The 25,671-nt window shown below is 36.2% G+C and overlaps 1 protein-coding gene across 4 annotated transcripts in view; it reads right to left on the reverse strand.

The window, feature by feature from the left end:
• Positions 1-25,671, reverse strand: part of Tenm1 (teneurin transmembrane protein 1) — an 811,210-nt gene that overhangs the window by 767,939 nt on the left and 17,600 nt on the right. For all 4 annotated transcript variants that reach the window (XM_021153953.2, XM_029473265.1, XM_029473263.1 and 1 more), the window contains one exon: positions 25,451-25,503. The gene's annotated coding sequence lies outside the window, so the exon portion shown is untranslated. The remainder of the gene's footprint in view (positions 1-25,450; positions 25,504-25,671) is intronic.

A 25,671-nucleotide genomic window follows, 5' to 3' on the forward strand; every position in this document is an offset into this window, starting at 1 on the left:
CTGTCATCAAAGCCAAATATTATACAGTCACCTTCATATAAAGTATCCAACAAAGAAAACTACATACAAACAATATATATATAATTATTTGTCAGTGGCAGTGAGAATCAGGTGTGGGATGTGATTGTCTAACAGGTGTAGACTATTGTGGCAACCATGAGATAATTTAAAATTGTTGTGGTAATGGATACACAAAGTTATGAATAGACCAGTGCTAGTAAATTACTAAATTACAAAAGTCAAATTTTATTGTGTGCAATTGTATCACAATGAAATTGTATGAAAAAATTCTATGCTCAGTCACAGCACTGTTTCCAGTGGAAGTGCTAGTATTAATGAAGTGTAAAGAACTATAGAATCTACCTTTTCTTTTCTTATTACTACTATTACTACTACCGTTATTAATATTATTATTATTATCATTATTATTGTTATTATCTGCCCAGAGATTGGCTAAGAAAGATTCATTTGACCTAATCTTTAGTCAGTGAAATGTGAAAAGGTTTCTTTAAATAAAGGAATTTAGAAATATAGATATATACCTTAGTATTGAAGAGTCAGAAGAAAACACTTTATGCATCTTTTTACATTGTTTTATGAACATGTCATGCCAGAAGCATTTCTATCAATGTAGATAATATGAGTAACAACATATTCTGAACACTTTGGCTAGAATAGCAGGAAATAAATATCTTGAGGCATAAAAATGATTAACACCACCTTAGAATTTCCCAATATGATAGCATGTAAGATAATAAATGTTTTTATTGTTTCAGTGTTGTTTTTTCCTACTTGTAGTCAATCATATTCAAGGTAATAAAATGCAATTTATTATATTAGATCTTAGTCCAAAATGACTTGAAATGACTAAATATTCATTTAAAGGTTAAAAACGTCCCTTTTAGGTCATATGTTGTGCTCATCAATCCTATGTAACTATAAACCTTGGCATCAAACTATTGGAAAATAATTATTTATACAGTATTTAAACTTCAGGGAATGAAGCATGTGGTTTCCTCATCTCTGTCTCTTTCCTCTTTGTCATTGTTTAGCAAGTCTCCCAGAAAGTGTATTTTCTTACAGAAGTTGAGATAAAAGAAATTTTAATATAATACAGACAAAAGACAAATATCATTAGCATTTAAGCACTATAAATGTAAGTTTACAAGTACTTATAATCATAATAGTCTAGTTAAATAGACAGAATGCATGTGCTTAAATCGAAATGATAAACCAATTAGAGAAAATAATGTCAGCAATTTTTTTGTCAGTGGAATTACAAAATTTTAATGAAAACAGGCTAAATTTACATCCTCATTCCCAGGCATAAAATTATTGATTTCAGAATATAATTTAAGGTTATGTGCTTGTGTGTGTGTGTGTGTTAAAGAACAGTGTTACGGCCATTTCCTGACATAGAAGAAACTCATACTTTCTTTTAAGCTTTCTCTGAAAGTAGATAATGAAGAAACGGGGTGGGGGTGGGGGTATTTTACTACTAGCCATGGGTTAGAATTTGATGATACTAAGGAAGTTGAATGTCCATTTCTTTCCCTCTGACATGGTTGTATGGCTGGCCCTGGCCAGCAAGAAACCTTTTATTTCACTGTTTTCTCCGGAGGCAATCAGTGTGTTAAAATATAGAATCTCCGGGGGATTTTATCCAATTCAACACTGATAGGATCTGATTGCCTAGTACTTCCTGGTGCTGTGAGACTCAAAGACAGCCTCCCTCCCCCCAAAATAAAAGGACTCAGTAAGGATAACTTACTTGACTTCATCTCTGTTGCTTCCATTTTGATTATACAATTACACATTATAATTGTGTGTGTGCATGCGAATGTCCTAGTTTTGTGGGAAAAATCTATTAATATTTTAATGCAATCTAGACTGATTGAACTAGCCAACATATTCACCATCTAATGTATTCAGCCTTTTTAAAGTACTAACATTTATTTTGAATAAGATGTGCCTTGCTTCCTTCATGTGTTTTCTATGCAGTTTTTTTTTTTTTACATCAAAAATCCTGCTCCATATCCTGGTTTCCCTTCCCAGAGTCCCTGTCCCCATACCCCCTTCTCTTTTCCTCTGAGAGAGTGGATTTGATGACAGCATTATTGAAATGTGCACAATTTTTACTAGCAATAATCCTGATCCTATTCAATTGATCTGGAAACTAATCTAATATGTTTGATTATAATGGCTTCATTCATTTCTTCCCCTCTCATATATACAATATTCTTTTCTCCAACTTCAGAATTTCGATCATTTTACATTTCTCCTCCTGTGAATTAGAATATACAGTTACTTTTGTCTCTCTATGTTTTATTGATTTTCTTTAGCATAATACTCTTAAAAATCTACCCATGTTGTCACAAAAGACAATGTTTCTTCCCTTTCAAGACTGAATACTATCATATTGGATGTATATACTTTATTTTCTTAATTCACTCATGCATTGACAAAGATGTAGGTGGACTCCAATTTGGCTATTGTGATAATGCTGGCATTAATACAGGAGTGTTTCTTTGCTTTCTAAGCTATTAAACATCTAATGCTTGTTGACAGAATTTGAGTGCTGCACTTAAATCATGGTGGGTAAACAGCATCACCTGGAGATGCCACCAAATGAAGCATCTGTGCACAGTTAGAATTAAAATACATAAACATATGGCAATTTTTACATGTATCTTTTGCTTTATCATGGTGGCTCTTACCATTAACAGTATGTGCCCCAGAATATATTTCCTAGGTCTTCTTCCTCAGTAACTCATTGTTATCTCATGTGCACTGTTTTTGCAAAACTGTTCACCAAGGTGTCAAATATAAGTTCCTTTTTTTTTTCCAATCTCCTGTTCAATAATTGTGCATCATCAGATGGATGATGCTAAATCATAACTCCCCTTGATTCTCTCTTCTTTTAGATTCCAAAGCATTATATCATCATGGTTTTCTTCTATCACGTGTGTACTAAGTGGATATTTGTGTGTGTTCAACTTCATGTGTACACATGTATATGCATGCAAGTATGTGTGTGTGTGTGTGTGTGTGTGTGTGTGTGCATGTGCGCGCATACAAGCACTCCTCTGGTGTTGTCTATATGCTTTTGATATCTGGTTTATAATTCACCAAGGAAATAGGATGGTAGGCTAATAAGCCATAAGGATTTACCTATTTCATTTTCCCTGGTGCAGGGACTGCAGGAGATCACCATCATGTTTGGCTTTTTATGTGGGTTCAGGGTATTGAAATCAGGTCTTTGTGTTGCATAAGGACTTAAACGAATGACTTATATTCGTGATCTATATCAGTCTGTTTATCTTTGCTGTAACTCTTTCATTGGCTATGTTCCCTGTAGTAGTACCTTAAATAATTTTCTTAGAGTTACTTACTTACTTACTTACTTACTTACTTACTTACTTACTAAGGGTCTCTTTATTCCTTGCATGGGCAGTTTCGTTAGTTGCTATCACCTGAATTAAAGCCTAAGTTTTGAAGACACCTATGATTCTCATATATTACAACCACTTCCCCTGCCCTCCCTCCACCCCCTCACACACACACACACACACACACACACACACTAAATGCAAACACCTCATAAGTTACAATTATGGCTATATTAGAGGCAATATATGCAGAAAGGATGGACTTACTTAATTAAACAGCTACCCTACCACATGTAAGCTCACTTTCATTCATTAGCACCTACACTTTCGATCCCCACGACTGAAACTTCCTTAGAGTCAGCTTGAGTTTCCCACCTTTAACTGTTATATTCCACCATTCCAAAGTCACCATCACTTGAAAATTTTAACCATCATATTGTCCATACCATGTATCCATGTTTTACAATCCCTATGGCTATTGCTTTAATTCAAGTTACTATCCATGTTTCCTAGGTCTGTGCTAGTGGACTGGTAAATGGCACACCTGCCTCCAGTCTCTCTGGATGTTGTTACTGTTACAGCTATAAACTGGAAGCTGAAGAAAAATCAATAGCAGCTGTATATGGCTGTTGGGCAAGAATTGCCACCAAAAAGTGGTTCTTTTCCCAAAGGGAATTTCTTGTCTCACATTGTCCTCTGCACACTGTCATCAGTGTCATTTGCTCGTGAGCTATCTTTGCTAAAGGCTGTCACAACCAGGTAGTCTTCACAACATCATTTACATTGCTATAATGGGTATTTAGAAAGTATTAGGAACTAATGATCAAAAGGAATTAGCATAACTTTTTGTTAAGTTGGGCTTGAAGAAGCAAAAATGTATGTATCCCTGGAGTGTTGTTAAGGATAAAGTTGTCTTTATTCTTTCGGGAAATGTAAGTTTGAAATGACATTCAGATCTGCTTAATGTTAGGTCTGATATTAACCTTTCTGATTTTTTTTTGACAAATGCAAACTGTCTGTTCAGAAATACCTTTCTCCAAATAAGAGCTTTGTTTCTCAATATCCAGCATTTAAATGTGACATATAAAATGTGCCTTTTGTCACTTTTCTTCCCAATATTGTTTATTCTCTAATTTTTTATTTATAAGTTAGCAAATTCTGAACCACTGAAAGTAATGTAATAAAACAAATTATATTATTTTGTGACATTCTTGCATAAGCATTTATTTTGGCATGTCTGTTTGAAAATACCTATTAAGTTTAAATATTTTACTACCAGCAGCCAATATTTATATGACTCTTAACCTATCAATACCACACTGAAACTTATAGTTGAAGAGCCAAATTTTCAAGGTAATTTACTAACTGGTTTATCTATCAGCAACGAAATGAGCTTATTTTATCTGTTCTTCTCTAATAATGAGTTGATTTTGAGAGAAAGAGGTAAATTCAACCAAAATGATTGTTCACACAACAGTTCTAAGTCAGTTTGTTCCTAAACTAGTAGTTCCTTAATTTCATCTATGTGTGCACACGATGCCTAAATTAGCCATTTGTGTAAATGTCTCATAGGCAAGCCTTATGGCAATATCCTTCTAAATGATAAAACTTCATCCTTTCCCAACCACTCTCAATATCTCCTTTATTAGAGTAATTTTTTAAAATTTATTTATTTTTATTTAGATATATGAGTGTTTTCCTATGTACATGTTCTGAACACTTAGTGCATGTTTAGCACTTATAAAAGTCAAAAGATCATGTCAGATCTGCTGGCACTGGAGTAATAGACAATTGTGAGTCACCATGTGGGTGCTTGGAGCTAAACCTGGATTTTCTGTAAGAGTAGTAAGTGCTCATAATTATTGAGCCATCTGCCCAGCCCCACTATCTCCTTTAATGCTGTTTCAACATACCCAAAATTACTCCACTCAGTTGCTTCTTGTCTATTCAGTATTGTGCTTTCATTGATGAGTCTTTACATTTCAGAGCTTTCTTAAGACCCATTATCTCTATAAGCTACACTTTCTCTTTTCTGGATTTGTAGAAACTTGCAGTTTAAAGTAAAGGAGGTTAACATTTTAAAGAGATCATTTTGTACCTGAATGAATAGCAAGTCTATAACCAAAGACTGCTACTTCTCAGAGAATGTATCTTCAGTATACTAATGACCTCCAAAATATGTCATTGTGTAAATATTAGCGAAACACACATCCTCTTTTCCTTTCTTTCTTTGACATATCTTCCCAGCCCATTGTGCCATGATCAGCATCAATCACAACCAGTGGATTGTGAGAAGGGCAGTAGTGAGCACAGGGAGAAGAGATTCTGGGAGGGAGATTTAGTGAAATAGGTTATTTAATGGGAGTGTTGGGGCACTGAAGGCTACTTAAACCTTTAGGGGTGGGGAGTGGATTTGGGGATGAGGGTATATCATTGGCCAGGCCAGGGTACTGAGGATGCCTCATTATCATACGAATGAATTCAAGGTGCAGCATTATAAACTTAAAAAGGGAGAGAGAAAGTTTAACATTGCTACCACTTCCAGTGGGCAAAGGTGGGGGTGCAGGGCTACTGGGTCAGGTAGGCTTGGAGCAGGGTGGTAGTGATCCTACTCCTCCCTGACTTTTGCTCTGGGCCAACTCGCCCCACCCCAAACTACAGTTCCCTAGTCACATATTTCTGTACTGACTCATTAAGTTGGACTATATCTCCACCATTAAATGTAGGAACTGTTATAAACACATGAAAGTGGAGTTAATCTTCTTTGGTCCTGCGTACAGAAAGTTTCTAGAAAGGAAGTTCCTATTGCTAACAATCAAATATTGCTTCCCTTAAGCTTCTTTCCAAAGGCTAGTCATAAAAGAAAATCATAGTGATAACTAGAAAACAAACTCCATACTACAGGGCAAGAGTTAGTAAAGCTGTCACAAATGACACTGAGTGTCTATCCCAACACATTAGTTTACAGTGATAAAACAATTCTCACTCATTCTATCTAGGTCATCACAAGAAGAACTCTACATTAATTTGCATATTCTCTACTTAATGAAATTATACCAGTTCTTATTACCATTATGAGGATGGAAAGACACAGCAAGTGAAGTTGGAAAAGGACAGTAGAAAAAAGAATTGATTTTGTATATAAAGCAGAAATATAGAGGAAGTTGGAGTTTTTAAACATTCTCTGACTCTTGCAATAGTCACTATATCCATGATTCATAAAGAAATCATTATATGAGACTACTGAGAAATGTAAATGTATATCTAAAATACTCTTTTACTTACAAGATGCCATCTACATAGGAAATCAAAATTTATTTTACTATGTAGTATGGAAAAATTCATGGAAAAAATGTAGATACCTAAATTCCAAATGCCTAAAGGATGTTGTCCTGACCTACTTTCCAAGAGCTTTTAAAAGCCACAGTTTTTGCCATTGGAGAAAAAGTAACTTGTATAAGTAATAACTCAAATGATTTAGTGTCAATGGCACTTGAGTTTCAGATATGTAATATAATATGTCTTGAAATACATAGAGATATATAATAGCATTTCCAACACAACACATCAATATCTGTTCTTTATTTTATAAGTTTCTTGTTAAAGAGTAAACTATAATTACCCACAGTACTTTTTATAAAATACATTGGGAATTTTGAAACCCTAGTCTATTTTTAAGTATGCATTTCAATTATAAGGCATTGTGACTTCCTTACAGAACATTTAAGTTTATATAAAACACTTAAATTCCCATATTTACAATAGGGAGTTATCAGAATTTTTATTATGTGAGGCATGTATATAACATGTGCATGGGTGCACATGGGTATAGATAAGTGGTTATATGCATGCATGTGTGAAGAACTGAGATTAAAGTCAGATGTCTTTCTTGAATTCCTCTCCACTTTTTGTTTTCAAAGACAGTCTCACTGACACTGAAGTTCATGCATTTGTATAGGTTGACCAATGAGCTTCAGGAATTCCTCTTATCTCCATCTCCTCATTCCTCTCAAAGGCTGGAGCTAGACACAAGCAGCAATGGAGTCTGTGTTCAAAAATTAGTGCTTGCACAACAGGTGCTCTACCCACTAAGTCATCTCCCCAGCTCCAAGAGTATCTACAAGTTTTTACCATATAATAAGTTTAACCATCAGGCTAATCCAAGTTGCTAACATCTCTTCATGGTATCAATTGTGATCACTGAAGCTCGTGTGTGTGTGTGTGTGTGTGTGTGTGTGTGTGTGTGTGTGTGTGTGTGTGTGTGTGTGTATGATTATATGAAGATCTTAGGTTTTGTTTTGTCAGAAAACCTTTGAAAAATAAACTGAAATACTGAGGTCTAGAGGTAGTATATGAATTTCTCAACATTATACTACTAATAACTGTAATAAAGTTAGCAACTAACAATCAAGGCCCTGGAATATGTTTGATGTACTGATGGTGTAAATTAAGAAGCTTATGATACATATGCTCCAGCATATTAAATACATAGATTACAAAAATATATAATTTTATGACGATAAGATTTTTCTGTTCACCTGGTAACAGGATGCTTAGATAGAAAGGTTGGTATATATTTAATATGTCTCTGAAATGACTTGCATATAATTAAAAGTAGATCAAATTGCATGTTAGCTGATAATGTAAACTATAGAATCACAACTTTCATCTTCTTCATATTGACATAATACATCACCATGCCTATCAGCTGAGGGATAAAGCTTTGCAGACTGAAGTAACACCACTATTTTCACTTCGGGGGAGATTTGCAAACAACTTGGAGTGGCAATATCTGCTCCTTTTTGGAACTGATACCCAACACATTTTATTAAAAAAAAAATAGAGCAACTTGGGGTGACTAAACAGTCATTAGGAATAAAAACAAAGACAAAATCTAAAACAAAACAACAACAAAAAAATCCTATCCTAACCTTTAGCCCAAAGTAGCCTGAGTAGAAAAAATTAACAAAAATCTCTGGTGAAATTGAATAGACAGAGAACATTCCAAAGTAGCTTTGAACAAATGGTCAACATTGCCTAGAAATGTAATATCCTGTCTGTTGTGCAATAACCTATATGAAATGATTTTGTGATTGCTTTTTCATTCCCAGAGGTCAAATGCTCACATCATTACAATTACTGTAGGAAAAGGATGCTTGCAAAATTCCACTCTGAGTAAGGGGATCAATTCACTAATAGGGCAAAGAGAACCTACTTATGTTGTCTTTCTATTGGAATTTAACAATACCTTTTAGAAACAATATCATGTATTTTTTAATCTTTGCAGTATAAATACTTTGAGTCTACAATCATCCACTATTTGGAACTTAAAATGAACAATGGAAAGGGAGCGCACCAAACACAGGACCTTTTATTATAATGAAGAACTAAAGAGGTTGGATGCTATTGTTTTCTTTATCGATTGCTCTTCTCTCACACTTCCTCATTAACTCATAAACACAGTGAAAGAAAGTCTACATTTGGAGTATAAGACCTATATTTAAGGTCATGTTGTTCACCATTCTACTTATCCAGATCTATATAAGCAATTTTGTAAAATGGGAGTGCTAAATGTTGCTCTGTAGGTGTGATTGGCTTGGTTCTCAGATTCAATAGCACCATAATAGAAGAAAAAAAGTTCAAACCAAATTTCAGCAATCTGGGACTACAAGGAATGTACTGAGAAGTCGCTTTGCTCCCCATTCATGCTCATTACCTGAATACACCAGAGAGCAAGATTTCCAAATCCAGGGTTTGAACATTGTAATTTTCTGTGTTCCACACAAAGTAAATAAAGAAGCCAATAAATCAATCACAATTTGGTTTCAAGGGACATATGTTAAGCTTATTCTACCCATTCAAGTACACTTTCATTACTTCTGTTGGTGTGGTTTTTGTATGTCCTTCTAAGACCTTTTTATCTGAATTGCAACATTTCCTCTGAATTGCAACATTTCCTCTGAATTGCAACATTTCCTCCAAATTGAAACATTAGCTCTAGGAAGGAAAGAGGAGACTCTTCGGCCTCGGGAGGTAAACAAAGGTTACACATCCTGGAGAATACAACTGGAACATTCTTGAAGGCTCCGAGTCCACATAATAAAAAAGAGGAAACAGAAGCTTAGGGTCACAGATTCTGAGCAGCCAAACTGCAGAGAAAGAGATATTCAGATAGCAAGATGCTTGCATGCTCCAGGGAAAACCTCCAGGGTTTCAGGTTTACAGAAGTCCACATCAGTGTAATGGCAGGCTTTTTTGATGATGCAACCAATTTTAGTTACAAGGAACATCTCCTTGAAAGGAACCCCTCAGTCACAAGTTAGTAAGTCCAATAAGCAAAACAAACAAACAAACAAACCCACTGAAACAAAACAAAACAAAAAACCAAATCCAAACAAACAAACAAACAAATTCCCTCAGTGATTCCGAATGTACATCTGTGCAGTTGTTGCTTTGGTCTAGTTAGGGTTCCCTTTCTCAGGTGAATAAACAAGTCCATTGCATCTGTGATAGAAACGTCTGTCACACAAAAGCAAGTTGTACCTACACAACTAAATATGTGGAATCTGTAGCTATAAAGAAATATGTTTGTTGTCATCTAATTTTGTAGAATTTCTTTACTCTTTTCTTTCTCTTTGCTTTTTTTTTTTTTTTTCTAGACAGGAACATCTTTTAGAGTCCTGAAATCTTGGAATGCTGTAAAGATGTATCTAAGCCACTTGGTATGTGGCACTTGCTTCAGCCACAGAGGTTAGCATCGGATCCAAGGGTACATGGATAGATTTGTTTTAAGCATTTCCTGAATAAGTAAGTCATCCCCACATACACTTTTGCTTTGTGTTTCCTCAATTATTACACATAATTTTCACTGTGATTAAAAATTCAGTCATACAAGGGGATTTTTATTTTCATGGTTTGTACGTTGTATTGGCTGTGACAGCAAAAGAATGATAGTAAGTCATGCCCTTGTATTAATATCCTTTGTTTGAATATGTGTTGATGTTGTGAAATATTTGTAGAAAACAGAATATGGCAAAGGCAAAGTAATATTTCAGGAGTAATTAAGTCCCCAATTAGTAGACTTTGGTTTCATCAAGAGATCATTTATACTGGGTTAAGCCTAGTCTAATCCAAAAAGTCCTTTCAAAGGGTGTCTAGGTCATCACTGATGTTAGATATGTGAATCACTGCAGATCCTTTCTATTCCTTGATCAGAAGAAATACACTGCTATGTACTTGCATTTATGAAGAAAAGTGTTCTGCAAGAACTGGATGTAGATTGTTCCCTACTCAACCTTCAAAGGAAAATAACCCCGGACAACACTGCATTACAGCCTTGTGAGACTCTGAGAAGAAAAACAGTTTAAGTCATGTCCATACATTTGACTTGCAAAATTTGTGAAATAATAAATTGGTTTCATTATCAGTCATTTAGATCATGAGTTCCTTCTTTAGCCAGAGAAAATGAATACAACATGTATGTGTTCCGGTCATCCTTAAGAATATGTACGTGAGGGAAAAGCTGCATCTTTTGCCCTTCTATCTGTGGCTAGTGCTTGGACCACTGTACCACAGGAATACTTGCAGGCTTAAATGAATTGCTTCTACTTGAGTATTCTGTATTATACTGTACCTCCTGCTGAAGCTGTTTCCTACTAAGGATGTAAAATGCAATATACCGACTTCTGATTTGTCACATATTTTTCAGCAGAGTGGCAAAAATTAGACACACATGAAAAACAGTGGGAGTTGTATACCTACTTATCAATGCAGGAAGCTGAAAAATGACCACATTCCTCCTAAAGATGGCAATAATGTAGGAAGAACAAATAATTCAGAAATCCAATTACAAAGAACTGACTAACAAACTGGCTATAGTGGCCAACACATGGCTGGCATAAATCAGAGTTATTTTCCTCTTTCTTAATTTGGTTCACAGTCAGGCTTTGGCTTTGCTTTTAAACGAACTGGGATATCTCATTTATATCTGACCCTCAGATGTTTTTTAAACAACTTTGGTCTTATCTCAAACGTATACATCCACAGCCCATCTTAATTTGCTTACTTAAAATACAATTCTTTGAAGAGCTACGCTTCTGTTCAAAACCATGGTCTTCTTCATTTTAGAATCTATTCCTGTGAGGGAATTGAATGAACCTGAAAGGTGAATAATAAGTCAGGAAAAGTCTTGTCATTTGACTCATATCTTCTGAAATGTTTTTCCAACCGTTTCTCTAATCTAACAAAACCAGGTGGTCAGGCAGACATATCAGTTATGTGTCTTTATGATTTTCCTTATTTGAATCATTCAGCCTTGAATGTACGTTGTTCCATCTCCTAAAGTCCATGTTCTAACATTTTCTAAAGCTCAAATCATTGTAAAATTTTGGATGTACTTTCTAATATATAAACCAAAAGAAAGCCAGAAGCCCACTTGTCTCTGATTGCAGTTCAGCTCATATATACTTTTAATATGATTTCATTACACTATAATATAGAAATTATTTTGTGTACTTGTTTTATGTCCCATCTTCTTCACTGCAAACACATGGAGTATACTCTATGTAATGGTTTGTATATTCTCAGACCAGGGAGTGGCACCATCTGGAGGTATGGCCTGGTTGGAATTGGTGTGTCACTGTGGGTGTGGGCTTAAGACTCTCATCCTAGTTGCCTGGAAGTCAGTCTTCTACTAGCAGACGTAGAACACTCAGCTCTGCCAGTGCCATGCCTGCTTGGATACTGCCATGCTCCTACATTGATGATAATGGACTGAACCTCTGAACCTGTAAACCATCCCCAATTAAATGGGTTTTTGTTTGTTTGTTTTTTGTTTTTTATAAGACTTGCCTTGGTCATGGTGTCTGTTCACAGCAGTAAAACTAAGACAGAAGTTGGTACCAGGGACTGGGGTATTGCTGTGATAGGCCTGACCATGCTTTTATTTGAAAGAATGTGGATTTTGGGACTTTGGATTTGGAAAGCAGTGGAATGCTTTAAATGGGACTCAATGGGTCATCCTAGTAGGAATATGGAAGACGTTGTTGCTGGGAGTAATTTGAACTGTGTTGACCTGGCCCAAGAGATTTCAAAGGAGAAGAATTTCAGAATGTGGCACTGTTTTTGTGGTATTTTGGTGAAGAATGTGGCTACTTTTTGCCCTTGCCTGAAAAGTCTGCCTGAGGCTAAGGTGAAGAGACTCAGATTAATTGCATTGACAAAGGAAGTTTCAAAAAAGCTCTGCAGAGACTTTGTTCTCTGGTTAAGTCTTATGAAGAGAAGTTTGAACAAGCATAGCAAGCTTAAAAAGGAAAAATATAAAATATATGGTTCGAGTATTAAAGGGGTACCAGGAAGTGAAATGGAGCAAAATCCTGTATTCTAGAAGATAACAGATTAAAGGAGTGGGACCTCAGGGCAAGATCCTACCCAGCTAAATTTAGATCCAGGCATGGTGGTTCATACCTTTAATCCCAGGAGACAGGCATGCTGATCTCTGCGTTCAAGGCAAATCTACAGAGCAAGACCCTGGATAGCCAAGCTTAGGCAGTGAAGGATTTAGAAAACATAAAGCCAGTGATAATGTAATAGTATAAGTGGGTCATGTTCTAGTTCCTGCAAGCAGCAGAACTTGACAGCTTCAGCCATGTGGCTCTGGCTCTAGAGTTAAGAATGGAAGGAACTACTGGGACAATTGATGCTGGTTACCTGGAGCTAAGAAATTAGCACTGATTGTGAAGAGACCAGCGTCACTAGGTGAAATCTTCTGGGAAGTGTTTTCTGGGAGCACAAAGAAGCGGTGTTCCAGAGATAGCCAAGGGTACCTCATGCTGCAGCTGGACTTGGTAATGTCTAAGAATCACCCAGGTGGTACTGGTTTTGAAGGCATGAAGGTGTCATGAAGAAAAGCTGAGGCTTGGCACTGTGAGAGGTCATGGAAGGCCATTGGAGAAGGTATAGCCTCAGCTGCAGTTGATAGCCCAAGACTGAAGGGGTCATACAAAGGATTTGAGGCTTGGCACCATGAAGAGAGCCTATGAGAGGCTATTGGTGAAGCCTAGTTGGAGTGGAACACCCCACTGTATTGGAGATGTCAGTACCAAGAACAGCAGCCTTAGTGGAGTGGATTAATCTGAGTTTAGAGTGCTACAGAGGGCAGAGCTGGAGAAGTGATGCCAGCCCTTAGAAGGAGTCCCAAAGATCAAGTAGAATCCCAGACACTGAAACAAGAAGCTGTAACATTGAAATTGCCTTGGAGACTCAAAGATGTTAAAGATGCCAGAGCCATGGGATACATGTTGAGGAAAGCTGCTAACAGGGAGTAGAACCAGCCCAGGGGAAAGCGGTTTGTTGCAGTCAACAATGATGAAAAAGTAGTGGAGATCTGGAGACTGCTTTGACATCATCTATGGAGATGCAGAGTTTGGAGTTTGCTCAGCTGGTTTCCTGCCTTGCTTTGGGGATTACAGTTAATTAGTTGGATGACTCTCAGAAGAGACCTTGAACTTTGGACTTTTAACATTGCTGAGACTGCTATAGACTATGAGGACTTTGAAAGTTGGACTAAATGCATTTTGCATTATGCTATGTTTAAGTATGTCCCCCATAGACTCATGTTTTTGAACAAGTCTATGAGGGCCAGGGAGTGGAATGTGATGGTTTGTATATCCTTGGACCAGGGAGTGGCACCATCTGGAGGTGTGGGCTGGTTGGAATAGGTGTATCACTGTGGGTGTGGGATTAAGACTCTCATCCTAGTTGCCTGGTAGTCAGTCTCCTACTAGCAGCCTTTGGATGAAGACCTAGAACTCTCAGCTCTGCCTGCTTGGATACTGCCATGCTCCTACCTTGATGATAATGGACTGAACTCTGAACCTGTAAGCCAGCCTCAATTAAATGTTGTTTTTTTATAAGACTTGCCTTGGTCCTGGTGTCTGTTCACAGCAGTAAAATCCTAACTAAGACACTCTATGAACACTAACTGTCCTCATGCTCACTAGAGTGGCTATCACAGTAGGTCATAATATGGCCTTTCTTGATGCTGAGTGGACTTCATTAGTCAGTTGGTTTGCTATTTTTCTTGTTGTTTTTCAACCTGACACTAGCTTGAGTTTTCTAAGAACAGTGAATCACAGTTGAGAAAATATCTCTGTCAGCTTGGCCTGCAGGCAAGCCTGGGAGGTATTTTCTTAATCAATTATTGTGAGGGGGCAGGCAATGGAAGGTGCTGCCACCGATGAGAAGGTGGTCCTGGGTGTATAAGAAAGCAGGAACAAGCCTCTGGGAGCAAGCCTGTTAGCAGAATTCAGTGATGGCCTCTGCTTCAATTCCTGTCCTGACTTTCTTCAAATATGGACTGCAATATGGAAGTATAAGCCACTTAAACCCTCTCCTCATGAAGTTGCTTTTGGTCATGCTATTATTTCATAGTAAAAGAAATCATAACTAAGATATTTTTGATGTCAGAATTCCAGAAAAGAAAAATGACAGAAATAATAACCTTCCTGAAAAAAGAAGGACTTATTTCTCACAAATGCTATACCCAGATAGATCTTTGTAGCCATGAAAGATAGAATTAATTATAATATCCTTTCAATGTAGGAGTCTAGTCAATAATTTTCAGAGGACGTGATAGAATCTAAGTGTTTGTCCCTTCCTAGGCCCACTGATTTAATATGGTTAAATCCTAATCCCCAGGGTGGATATCAGGAAAACGGTCTTTGGAAACTGACTAGACCATAATGATTTGCTCTCCTGAATTGAATAAATGCCCTTACACTAAGGCCCCAGAGAGACCTTTCACCCTTGACATTATATGAAGAATAGTGTGAAGCTGTTGTCTGTGAAGCAGATGGCCAGTTAGGACATGACATCAAATTTGTTAGCACCATCATCATGGACCACATCCTAGCAACTAGAACTGTAAGAATTAAATTTTCTTTTTTCTTTTTTTATAAGCCACAGAGAATGAGTAATTTTGTTTGTAGAAGTCCATATAGATGGATACACGGGCCTTTATACTTTTAGCTACCAAGTCAGTTGTTCTCCTAATGCTAAGTGATTAGCGTCTCATCTAAAGTACTTGACAAATTTTGTCATACCTCATAATGTCCCAGATTCCATTCAGGAGTTGGTATTAGGCATAGTGCTGTATATAAAAGTCTCATGAGCCAGGGCAGTGGTGGCACACGCCTTTAGTCCCAGCACTTGGGAGGCAGAGACAGGCGAATTTCTGAGTTCGAGACCAGCCTGGTCTACAGAGTGAGTTCCAGGATAGCCAAAAAATTGAAATGTAAATAAAGAAAATATCTAATAAAAAAAAAAAAAAAAAAAAAAAAAAAAAAGTCTTGTGCAATATATTTGGGGAGACAATTTTAATATGAAAAAAATACATCAGATAACTAGATAAATATTGGATAAGCGAGATGACATAAACATGGCAAATATGCCTTCCTGATTATGTATATACCGTAGGAAAATTAAGAAAATCATGCAAGAATTAGGATCATTGTAAATCTGTTATGGGCCTTAACACACAGGCAGAATTTAATAAAACAAAGAGAATTCATATAGAGGTTGGTAAGACTCTACTACTTCTCAAAGAACTCTGGGCATGCAAGGAAATTGAGTGATGATTCTTCCTAAACTTTTCACCTTCTTTGAGAAACAAACCCAGACATAGCAGCTGACTGTCCCACTGTGGATGTGTGCAGTGCTGGGAACGATTCTGCTTTGTTTCTATCATTTTAAGTCATCTCCCACAACCTTGCTTAAATTACATAGAAGGCTGTTGTTTGTTTTCCATTTATGTCAGGGAAGATGAGCTCAGATGCATAATTTCTCACTAGAATAAAACGCCCTGTTAAAACATCGTCTAGACCATTTTTTTTTTTAACCATAAACTGGAAATGTTGATGCTATAATCATAAAACCTACACTAGGTCTATTGCATTTGAAAAAGAATAGGAAAAAATATCTTCTAAGGATAGAAAGGCATGGAACTAGAATAAGATAACTATTATAGACTTCCAGTTCCAGACATATGAGTTACATCATTATATATACAGGGAACAGGATTTCCCATGATATTTAAGCAATATTCTTTTATGAATGAATTAGCCTTTTTTTTCTCCTCCACATTATCTAACAGTTTAAAGAAGAAAACATCCTTCCTAGCACAGATTACAGTGGTTTCTTTCCATTTTTGCATGCCGTTCTTTGATATGCAGCACCAACTTTAATTTATGTTCAAGCAGCATCTGAGGGTACTGACATCTGGCTTAATAAAACACATAGCTATAAGCAAACTTATAAGGTAAATTATTTAAAGATCCCCATTTAATTTTCAGCATCTCTAAGGACAAGATGACAGACTGAAATGTGTCAAGCCCAAAGAAACCAGCCTAAGCTCATCTCAAACATGACATTTAAAGTAATTCAATGATATTCCACATTTTACAAACAGACATGAAAACACGTTTCACCCTATCAATATAATTTGTAGTACCCTGAGTAGAATCCTGCCATGCTGTCCCACAAGAAGTATAATTTAGCATGGGCATAAATTGCACTTAGATATTCAATTATTACCTTAAATATATGACTATGTGGGAAAATCTCAGCATGTTAGGTACAGTGTAATATATTGAAGTGAATAAGGCAAGTCAAGAGGAGATTTTTATTCCCCTCTGTTGGGTTAGAACAGTTCTGTTTCTGAGATTCATTCATTAAAGCATTAAACGTGTATTTGCTAAATATCTACAAGTGTGAGATGCTGTTCTAGGCACTTGCTAGTCATTAAAGATAAAATATATTTGGTTACTACTTCTATGGAGCTTTTTATTTGATCTTGTTGGATAAAATGTTCTGATTGTCCATCTAAAGCATTATAAGTGCATCAGTTTTGTTCCTGTCCTTTTTGTTACAGATTTATTCATTTATTCCGTTTCCTTTGTATGAGTGTTTGTAAGCATGAATGTGCACCATATGTGTACAGTGCCCTCAGAGGCCAGAAGAGCTAGAGCTACAAGTGGCTGTAAGCTACCATTTGAATGTTTGCAACCGAACCTGGGACCTCTGGAAGAACAAGTTCTCCTAATTGCTGAACTATCTCTCCAGCTCCCTTTTCTTTTCATAAAAGACAAGTATATGATAGTCATTCTGATAAAATATACACAACAACTTCCCAAAGAGAAAAAAACTCTCCTAGAAGAAAAGATGTACCAAAAAAGCCTGCTTTCGAAGTAACTTGGTTCTTCTTACAGGAAGAATAAACTCAATCAACAATGAAAACAAAATACACTGGCAATGCTACAAGCAAAGAAATATGTCAAGCTTTGGGAAGGTATTAATAAGGAGTTAAACTATATGAAGTGGAAGGAGGCCATCTCAGAAGGACCGAGATGAAACAGAGAAATGAACTTTACAAAGAGATGGTTGGCCATGATCCCTCACTCTATGTGAAAAGCAAAGTAAAAATTTTCACTGTCAGTGTTCACTTGGTAGCATTTTTTCCCTTTGAGTTTGGAAGCATAATATATCTCAGTTGATACTAGACACATTAACAAATTGTATTATTCTTTAAACTGACCATTCATTTATAAGTTAGCCCTGTTAGTAAGCTTTCCATAAATCACTGATACATGGAACTCTGTGTTCCCATCAGTAATGAAGGAGGCATTTTTATTCAAATTTAGCAGGCTGTTCAGCTCCCAGGATAATGATTAAGTGAAGATCTTCTTTTTTATTCTGCAGACAAAGCACATACCATACTTACAGTTTAGGCTCTCAGGGACAAAAATCTTAATGGAAGCCAAGATTTCTACAGACTTTATGGAAATAACCTTTAAAAAAATTTTCATTCTATGGTCCCTCTCTATGGCACTCTGATTTCTTTTTCCTCAGGTCAGGGGATGCTTGACAGCCATCCCACTCATTTGCTATTCTTTAATAGTACTGTGATTTCCTCAGTTCTCTTCTTAATGAATATTTCATCTGTCTGAAGGAATAATCATTTCATGTTTACAAAATGACAAAAATGACTTACAAAAATGTACTTAACAGAAAATCAGCCTTTCTTAGGATTACCAAAGGATCTTCTTTCAGCGCCGTCTTCCACCTCCTCAAATGACTGTCAGCGGTAAAATGAGCATTAACTTCATGCACACTTATGATTAAAACTATCATTTTGGTACAAATTAGAACGAATGACACAATGACAGATCCTACAGGATGTTGTGGTAAGCTGAGTAAAAATATTATAGCATCAATCACAGTGCTTTTTAACAAAGAAAGTTACAGAATTAGATAAACTTAAGGACAATGGGAACTTCTGTGACATCTATTAGCTTGTTTTGAAAAGACTGAATGATATAGTTGCTATCATTTCCATTCCAAGGAAGATCTAGTCAGCCATGTCCTTTAAAATGCATCCAGAATTCAAATACATATGCAGATATGCGAATGAATATGGGACAAAAATAGGTAGCTGGTGCATTTTCATAAAACATGATTGAATTATCTAAGTTATATTGTTTCAACTGATATCTGTAAGATCCCTAGTGAAAACAAGATGCTATTTGAAGGTCATTAGTTTAATACCTATCTTACAGAAAATGGAATGGGGAAAGGTCCAAATTCTCCCTGAAAGTGAGAATGGGTTTCCAAAAACCTAACAAATTCCTTCTCAGAAGGAATGTCCTAAAGGATATCTGGGGGTTTGGAGATGATCACTGGAAGAAATATCTCAGAAGTAACATGAGCCATGTCTATTAGTAATTATGACTGGATTACAACTAGACACTTGCAAGTTTTCTCAAGGACTTCACTCTAATAAATTAGTGAGGATTTTCTGATATGAAACAACACAGAATTCTCTTAGAGTCGAATAAGTCAGAAGTCTTAAATAAGTTCTTTTTATATTTTGGATATTAGTCCTCTATCAGATGTGGGTATAGTGAAAATATTTTCTCAATCTGTAGGTTGCTGGTTTGTCCTATTAACTATGTCCTTTGCCTTACAGAACATTTCCAGTTTTATGAGGTCCTATTTATCAATTCCTGATCTTAGAGCCTGAGCCATTGGAGCTCTGTTTAGGGAATTTCTCCCTGTGCAAATGAGTTCAAGATTCTTTCCCACTTTCTCTTCTATTAGTTCAGTATATCTGGTTTTATATTGAGGTCCTTGATACACATGGACTTGAGCTTCATGCAAGGTGACAAATATGTATTTATTCTTATTTTTCAACATGGAGATTGCCAGTTAGACCAGTACCATTTATTGAAGATGCTTTCTTCTTTCCATTGTATATTTTTGGCTTCTCTGTCAGAGATGAAGCTTCTCTGTGTGGTTTTATTTCTGGATTTTCAATTCTATTCCATTGATCAACCTCTCTGTCTCTGTACCAATACCTAACTGTTTTTAAAACCAAACAACCCAATCAAGAAGTAGGTTATAAAACTAAACAGAGAATTCACAACAGAGGAATCTGGAAGGGCTGAAAGTACATAAAGAAATGTTCAACATCCTTAGTGATCAGGGAAATGCAAATTAAAACAACCTTGAGATTCCACCTCACACCAGTCAGAATGGCTAAGATCAAAAATTCAGGTCACAGCAGATGCTGGCGAGGATGTAGAGAAAGAGGAACACTCTCATTGCTGTTGGAATTGGAAACTGGTACAACCACCCTGGAAATCAATCTGGAGGTTCCTCAGACAACTGGAAATAGATCTATCTGAAAACCCAGCTATACCACTATTGGGCATATGCCCAAAAGATGTCCCACCATGCATCACAGGGGCAACATGTTCCAGTATGTTCACAGCAGCCATATTTGTGATAGCCAGAAGCTGGAAACAACCCAGATGTTCCACAATGGAAGAATGGATAAAAAAAAAATGTGGTTCAATTAAACTATGAAATATTACTTAGCTATTAAGAATGAGGACATCATGAGTTTTGCAGGCGAATGGATAGAACTAGAAAAGATCATCCTGAGTGAATGTACCAGAGACCTGGGAGGTGTGAGACTCTCAGAACTCAAAGAGAGGGACCTTAGATGAAATGCCTTATAGTGGGGAGAGGGAACTTGTAGAGTTCACCTCCAGTGAAGGGACAGGACATCAAGTGAAGTGATGGGGTTGCCATCCCACTGTCAAAAGCTCTGGCTCAGAATTGTTCCTGTCTGAAGGAACTGCAGGAACAAAAATGGAGAAGAGCATGAGAAAAAGGAGGTCCAGTGACAGGCCCAAATTGGGATCCAGCTCAGAGGGAGGCCTGGGGCTCTGACACTGTTACTGATGCTGTGGTGTGCTTGCAGACAGGAGCCTAGCATGGATGCCCTCTAAGAGGCCCAACAACCAGCTGAAAGAGTCAGATGCAGATACTAGCACCCAAGAAAGGGATGGAAGCCGGGGACCTTGTGTTTGAATTGGGGGAAAGCTAGAAGAAGCTGAGGAGGAGTTGGCTCTATGTTAAGACCAGTAATCTCAACTGACCTGGCCTCTGGAGATCTCTCAGACACTGAACCACCAACCAAGCAGCATAAACCAGCTGATATGGGGCCCCCAACACATATACAATAGAGAACTGCCTGGTCTGGCCTCAGTGAGAGAAGATGCACCTAACCCTCAAGAGACTTGAGCCCCAAGGAATGGGGTGGCCTTGAGATGGGGAGGGGGAGGCGATGTGGAAGGTTGTCCTCTTGGAGTCAGATAGGTAGAGAGGAGGTATGGAATGGTGAGTGGTCAGGAGGCACACAGGGAGGGGTATGAAGTCTGTACAGTAAAAAAGGATTAAAGGATAAGAAAAATAAATTAACAAAAAAGAAACCTTAAATGGTTCTTGATAGGGATAAATTTAGGATAGAAGGGTGAATTTTTTAATTGAGGTACCAGGGTACATATAATGTGAATCCTTGCCTTTTTTAGCATCCAGAGGTTATCCATATTTCGTGGTCCCTCCCTCTATCTTAAAGCAGCCAATACCATGTTAGGTTGTTTTCATGCTTTCTGCAGCTCTGTTCTGTCACCTTCTTCTACTTTTAAGGACCTTATAACTTCATTGATTCTATACAGATATTCCTCTGTTATTTAAGGCCATCTGATTAGCACCTCTAATTCTTAATTCTTTCTTACATATGGCATGACATTTTTACAAATTCTACAGATTAAAAGATGAGCTTGTACAGGGAATTATGCCTCACATAAGGTGTGATTCCTGAAAAGTTTTTGAATGTGGAGTTATTTGCAATCATATATATTATTGCTTTACCAAATAGGAATTTGATGTATGAATCCTTTTCACTTGGAAGAATAATGTCCAAAACAAATGTATTTATATAATACATACTAACAACACTGATTACCTGGTACATAAATGCATAATTTCAGCCCTCAACTACATAGCATGTGGTTCTGACTGTAGGGCCTGCCCCTTGCTGATTCTTATTTCACTAGAACTTTGTACCATGCCCCATTGTGGAAACTTAATGGGTGTCACTGTAATAAATAAAGTAAGTGAAAGTTCGTTTGGGAACAATATATACTAGCATTTGTTACTTAGTTCACAGCTATACATATTTCAAAAGCATGAATCTAATTCTAAATATGGAGGTGAACTTATACTACTTAAAATCCATTTAAAAGGATATGTCAGAGGCATTATAAAATTATTTTTAAACTGAATCGTTCATCAGTGGAATATGGGACAAAAGAAAGTAAACTATTCCCTTATACCACATGAATTTTTACTTGTATTTCATTCCAAATCAATCAGATGAAAGTCACTTCTAAAACATTACGATTCATGAACTTCATTTACTGCTGCTTTTTTGGTTTGATCAGAATAGCCATCTTTATATAGCACTTGGATTGTTGGTATTTTACTGCATCACCACATCTCATTATTATGTATTAAATACTATTATTTATAGCCACTACTTAATCTGATGTGTGATGGAAAATTATTGAAGGCTTGGCACTTCAGGAATAGACATTTTATTGGGATGAAGAAAAGACTAGGAAGAGTCAATGGTCCTTCAGCTGCCCCTCAGATCATTAACTCCAAGTGGTTATTTGCTCCCAGGCACTGTCCTGCCCAGGATGTTATTGCTGTGATATGTAGATGAAGGAGAATATATTTTGAATGCTTTAATATGAACACAAGCTCATGAAAGGTGCCAGATTGAAAGCATTGGAGTTTGAAGTCATCGGGTTATGCACTTGGCTGCTTTCAAGGTACAGAGAGATGCTTGACCTTGAATGACCACCTAAGCCAAAGGGAAGACACATAGAGCTTGCTAAACTTTTAAGAGACACAGAGAGAATCAGCATGGGAATATCCCACCACTAATTTAAACCTTTTTACCAAGGGGAAAAAAAACCTTTGAAACTAGTAGCTAAACTTAAGACTTCAGTCTAATTAGTATAATGCCAGTACAAGTATTGCTATAGAGAGAGGTAAGTGGGTGCTAATCATTTAAGAATACATAGCTAGTTTGTTTCAAAGAGAAACAAGTATTTTATTACTAATTCATTTGAACCACTTAACAGAAAATCTTTGGACAGCTGATTTGTGTGTATATTTTCCAATTTAACAACCAATACTGACTCATACACATACCTGAGAAGAATCCTGATTTGTGAGAGGTGGGTGTTAGGGGGATGTATTGGTGGGTGCATGTGCTTGTATGTACCTATGGAAACCAGAGATCAAGGTTGGCTGTCTTCCTGTCTTAGTGACTATTTTTGTATTGCTATGATAAAACACCATGACCACAGCAACTTATAGAACAAAGCTTTTATTGCAAGGTCTGAGGGTGGGTCCCTGAGTCCTTAATCAGCAAGGCAGGGAGCATGGCAGCAGGCAAACAGACAAGCATGAGTCAGAGAAAGAGCTAACAGAGAATAGAGTGATCTTCTGAAACCTCAAAGCCCAGTCCTAGTGACATTTCTCCTCCCACAAGGCTATACCTCCTAATCCTTTACAAATGGTTCTACCAACTATGAGTTAAACATTCAAATATATGACCCTATTGGAGACCATAGGTCATTCAAACCATCACACGTCCTCAATCACTTTGAACCTTACATTTTTTAGACAGGATCACTCACTGAACTGTATAGATCTTACTCATTCAGTTAGATTCTATGTGCCAGCCCCAGGTATGTTCCAAAGTAATACAATGTACATTGTTTTTGAAAAGTGAGTTTAGAAGATTAACCTCAGGTCCTCATGATTAAGATAGAAGAAACTTACTAACTTTATATGACTCAGTATAGCCAGGCCAAGAAGTGGTAGTGGGTGGGTAGGGGAGTGGGGTGGGAGGGTATGGGGGACTTTTGGGATAGCACTGGAAATGTAAATGAAGAAAATACCTAATAATTTAAAAAAAAGAAACTTACTAAGGTATTCATCTTTCTAGCCCTAACAACTACCTCTCGATTTTAAACTATAGGATTTTTGACCAGCGAGAAACATTATTATTCATCACAATGTTTTAGCATAGATGAGGAAACTAAAGAGAAATGATCCAAGTAGAAATGTACTGTTAATAGAAGAGTGGCAGTAGAGTTCAGGCTTTCTGCCATGGCATGCTTTCTTACTAAAGAAGCTAACCTAGACGTTCTAGGAACTATGTAATCAGTTCCAATAAGTTTTTGTAAGTGTGCATCTTTCAAGTTTTTCAGGGATGTTTCCCCTTAATTACACTCTATTAATTTACACTAACTATAAAGCTTTCTTAGTATGAAAGATATGTTAATAGCATGCAATGATATTAGGGCACATAGACAACTTCCAAATTCACAAATGACATAATAAGTGAAAATCTTGAATAGTTCTCTAAGGAAATTTTCTTTTAATTTTGTCATTTGATTATCTGATTATAATTTTTGTTGTACAATTATCTAAACTTTCTCATATTATTATTCTCCTAAAGATAATATATCTAGATGAATGGTAAATGAAGTTATGTTTAATATGGTAACAATTGGCTAATATATTTTAAGTTCATGTTTAGAATAATTATAACTAGTTGAGCTCTAACTAATTATATATTTAGAATATGTTTACATTTAGTATATTTTTCAAAGTGCATACAAATCCTAAGATTTGAGGGATTTCTGTTTCTTTTTTTCTGTACTTATATATTTATATAGTTTACTTTAAAAGTACTATGTGATGTCAAAGACTTACCACCTTACTTCAAATTCAGATCATCCTTTCATTGTTTCCACTTGGAATGAGAATTAATATATGATTTATGGTGTATAGCATTATCACGGATAGGGACCAAAGTTTAAAAGAGCAATACTATCTCTTCCCTAGTTACTAAGAACTTAATAATGACTAATGTTTTAATAAAATTAAGAACTGTAAGGTATGTTACAAATCTTGCCACATTTTTGTATATATTCCACCAGAGGACTGACTCTAAAAGCACTTAATGGATACTCTAATTGAACTATAGTTACATTAGTTATTTATCAGAAGAAAGGGTGCAGTGTTTTTTTGATGGTTTCTTAGTGAATGTTCATTGGACAAACATGTGGTTGGATAGATGGGTAGAAGAAAAGAAGAAAAAATGGAATGTTAAACAAAAAAGGCAAATCTAAATATTTCACTTGCCACTTCTTAAAGAATCATGACATACATTTCTGGAGGCAAATTTTTTTCTGGATCTTCTAAATAGAAATATTTGTTCCATTGATAGGGAAAGTGTCATATTTATTATAGTCCATGAGAACTATTAAATAATTTTGCCAATTTCGTTGTTGGTAACTGCTATTCCCACTCACTCTACAGAGGATCCCACTAGTTATAGAAACTCCTAAGGTTAGTTACTATGTATAGAAAGTGTTGCAGAATTAATAATTTAAACATTTCAGACAGTTTGAACATTTGGTTTTGCAAATACTCTCTCATAATAATAGATTCTATAAACATTTTATATATAAAATAGAAAAATAAATTCCAATAATTAAACTATGCATTTCAGCTAAAATCAACTCAATAATACATACTATTATATTAAAAGATTCAGCATAGATTAAACATACCTTGTTAGATCCAGAAGAGAAGTTTCACAGAATAAAAGTCGCTCTTGTAATTCCTGTAAAAAATTAGACCAAATTATCTTTCATATAGATGTACAAACAGGTACAGTGCATTTTGTATTTCCTCCATGAGGGAAACATATATATATATATATAAAATAAATGTGTGTGTGTGTGTATATATATATATGTATATGTATGTATATATATATATATATATATAT

The sequence above is a fragment of the Mus caroli genome, chromosome X (genome assembly GCF_900094665.2).
Source record: "Mus caroli chromosome X, CAROLI_EIJ_v1.1, whole genome shotgun sequence".
In the NCBI taxonomy this organism is placed as follows: domain Eukaryota; kingdom Metazoa; phylum Chordata; class Mammalia; order Rodentia; family Muridae; genus Mus; species Mus caroli.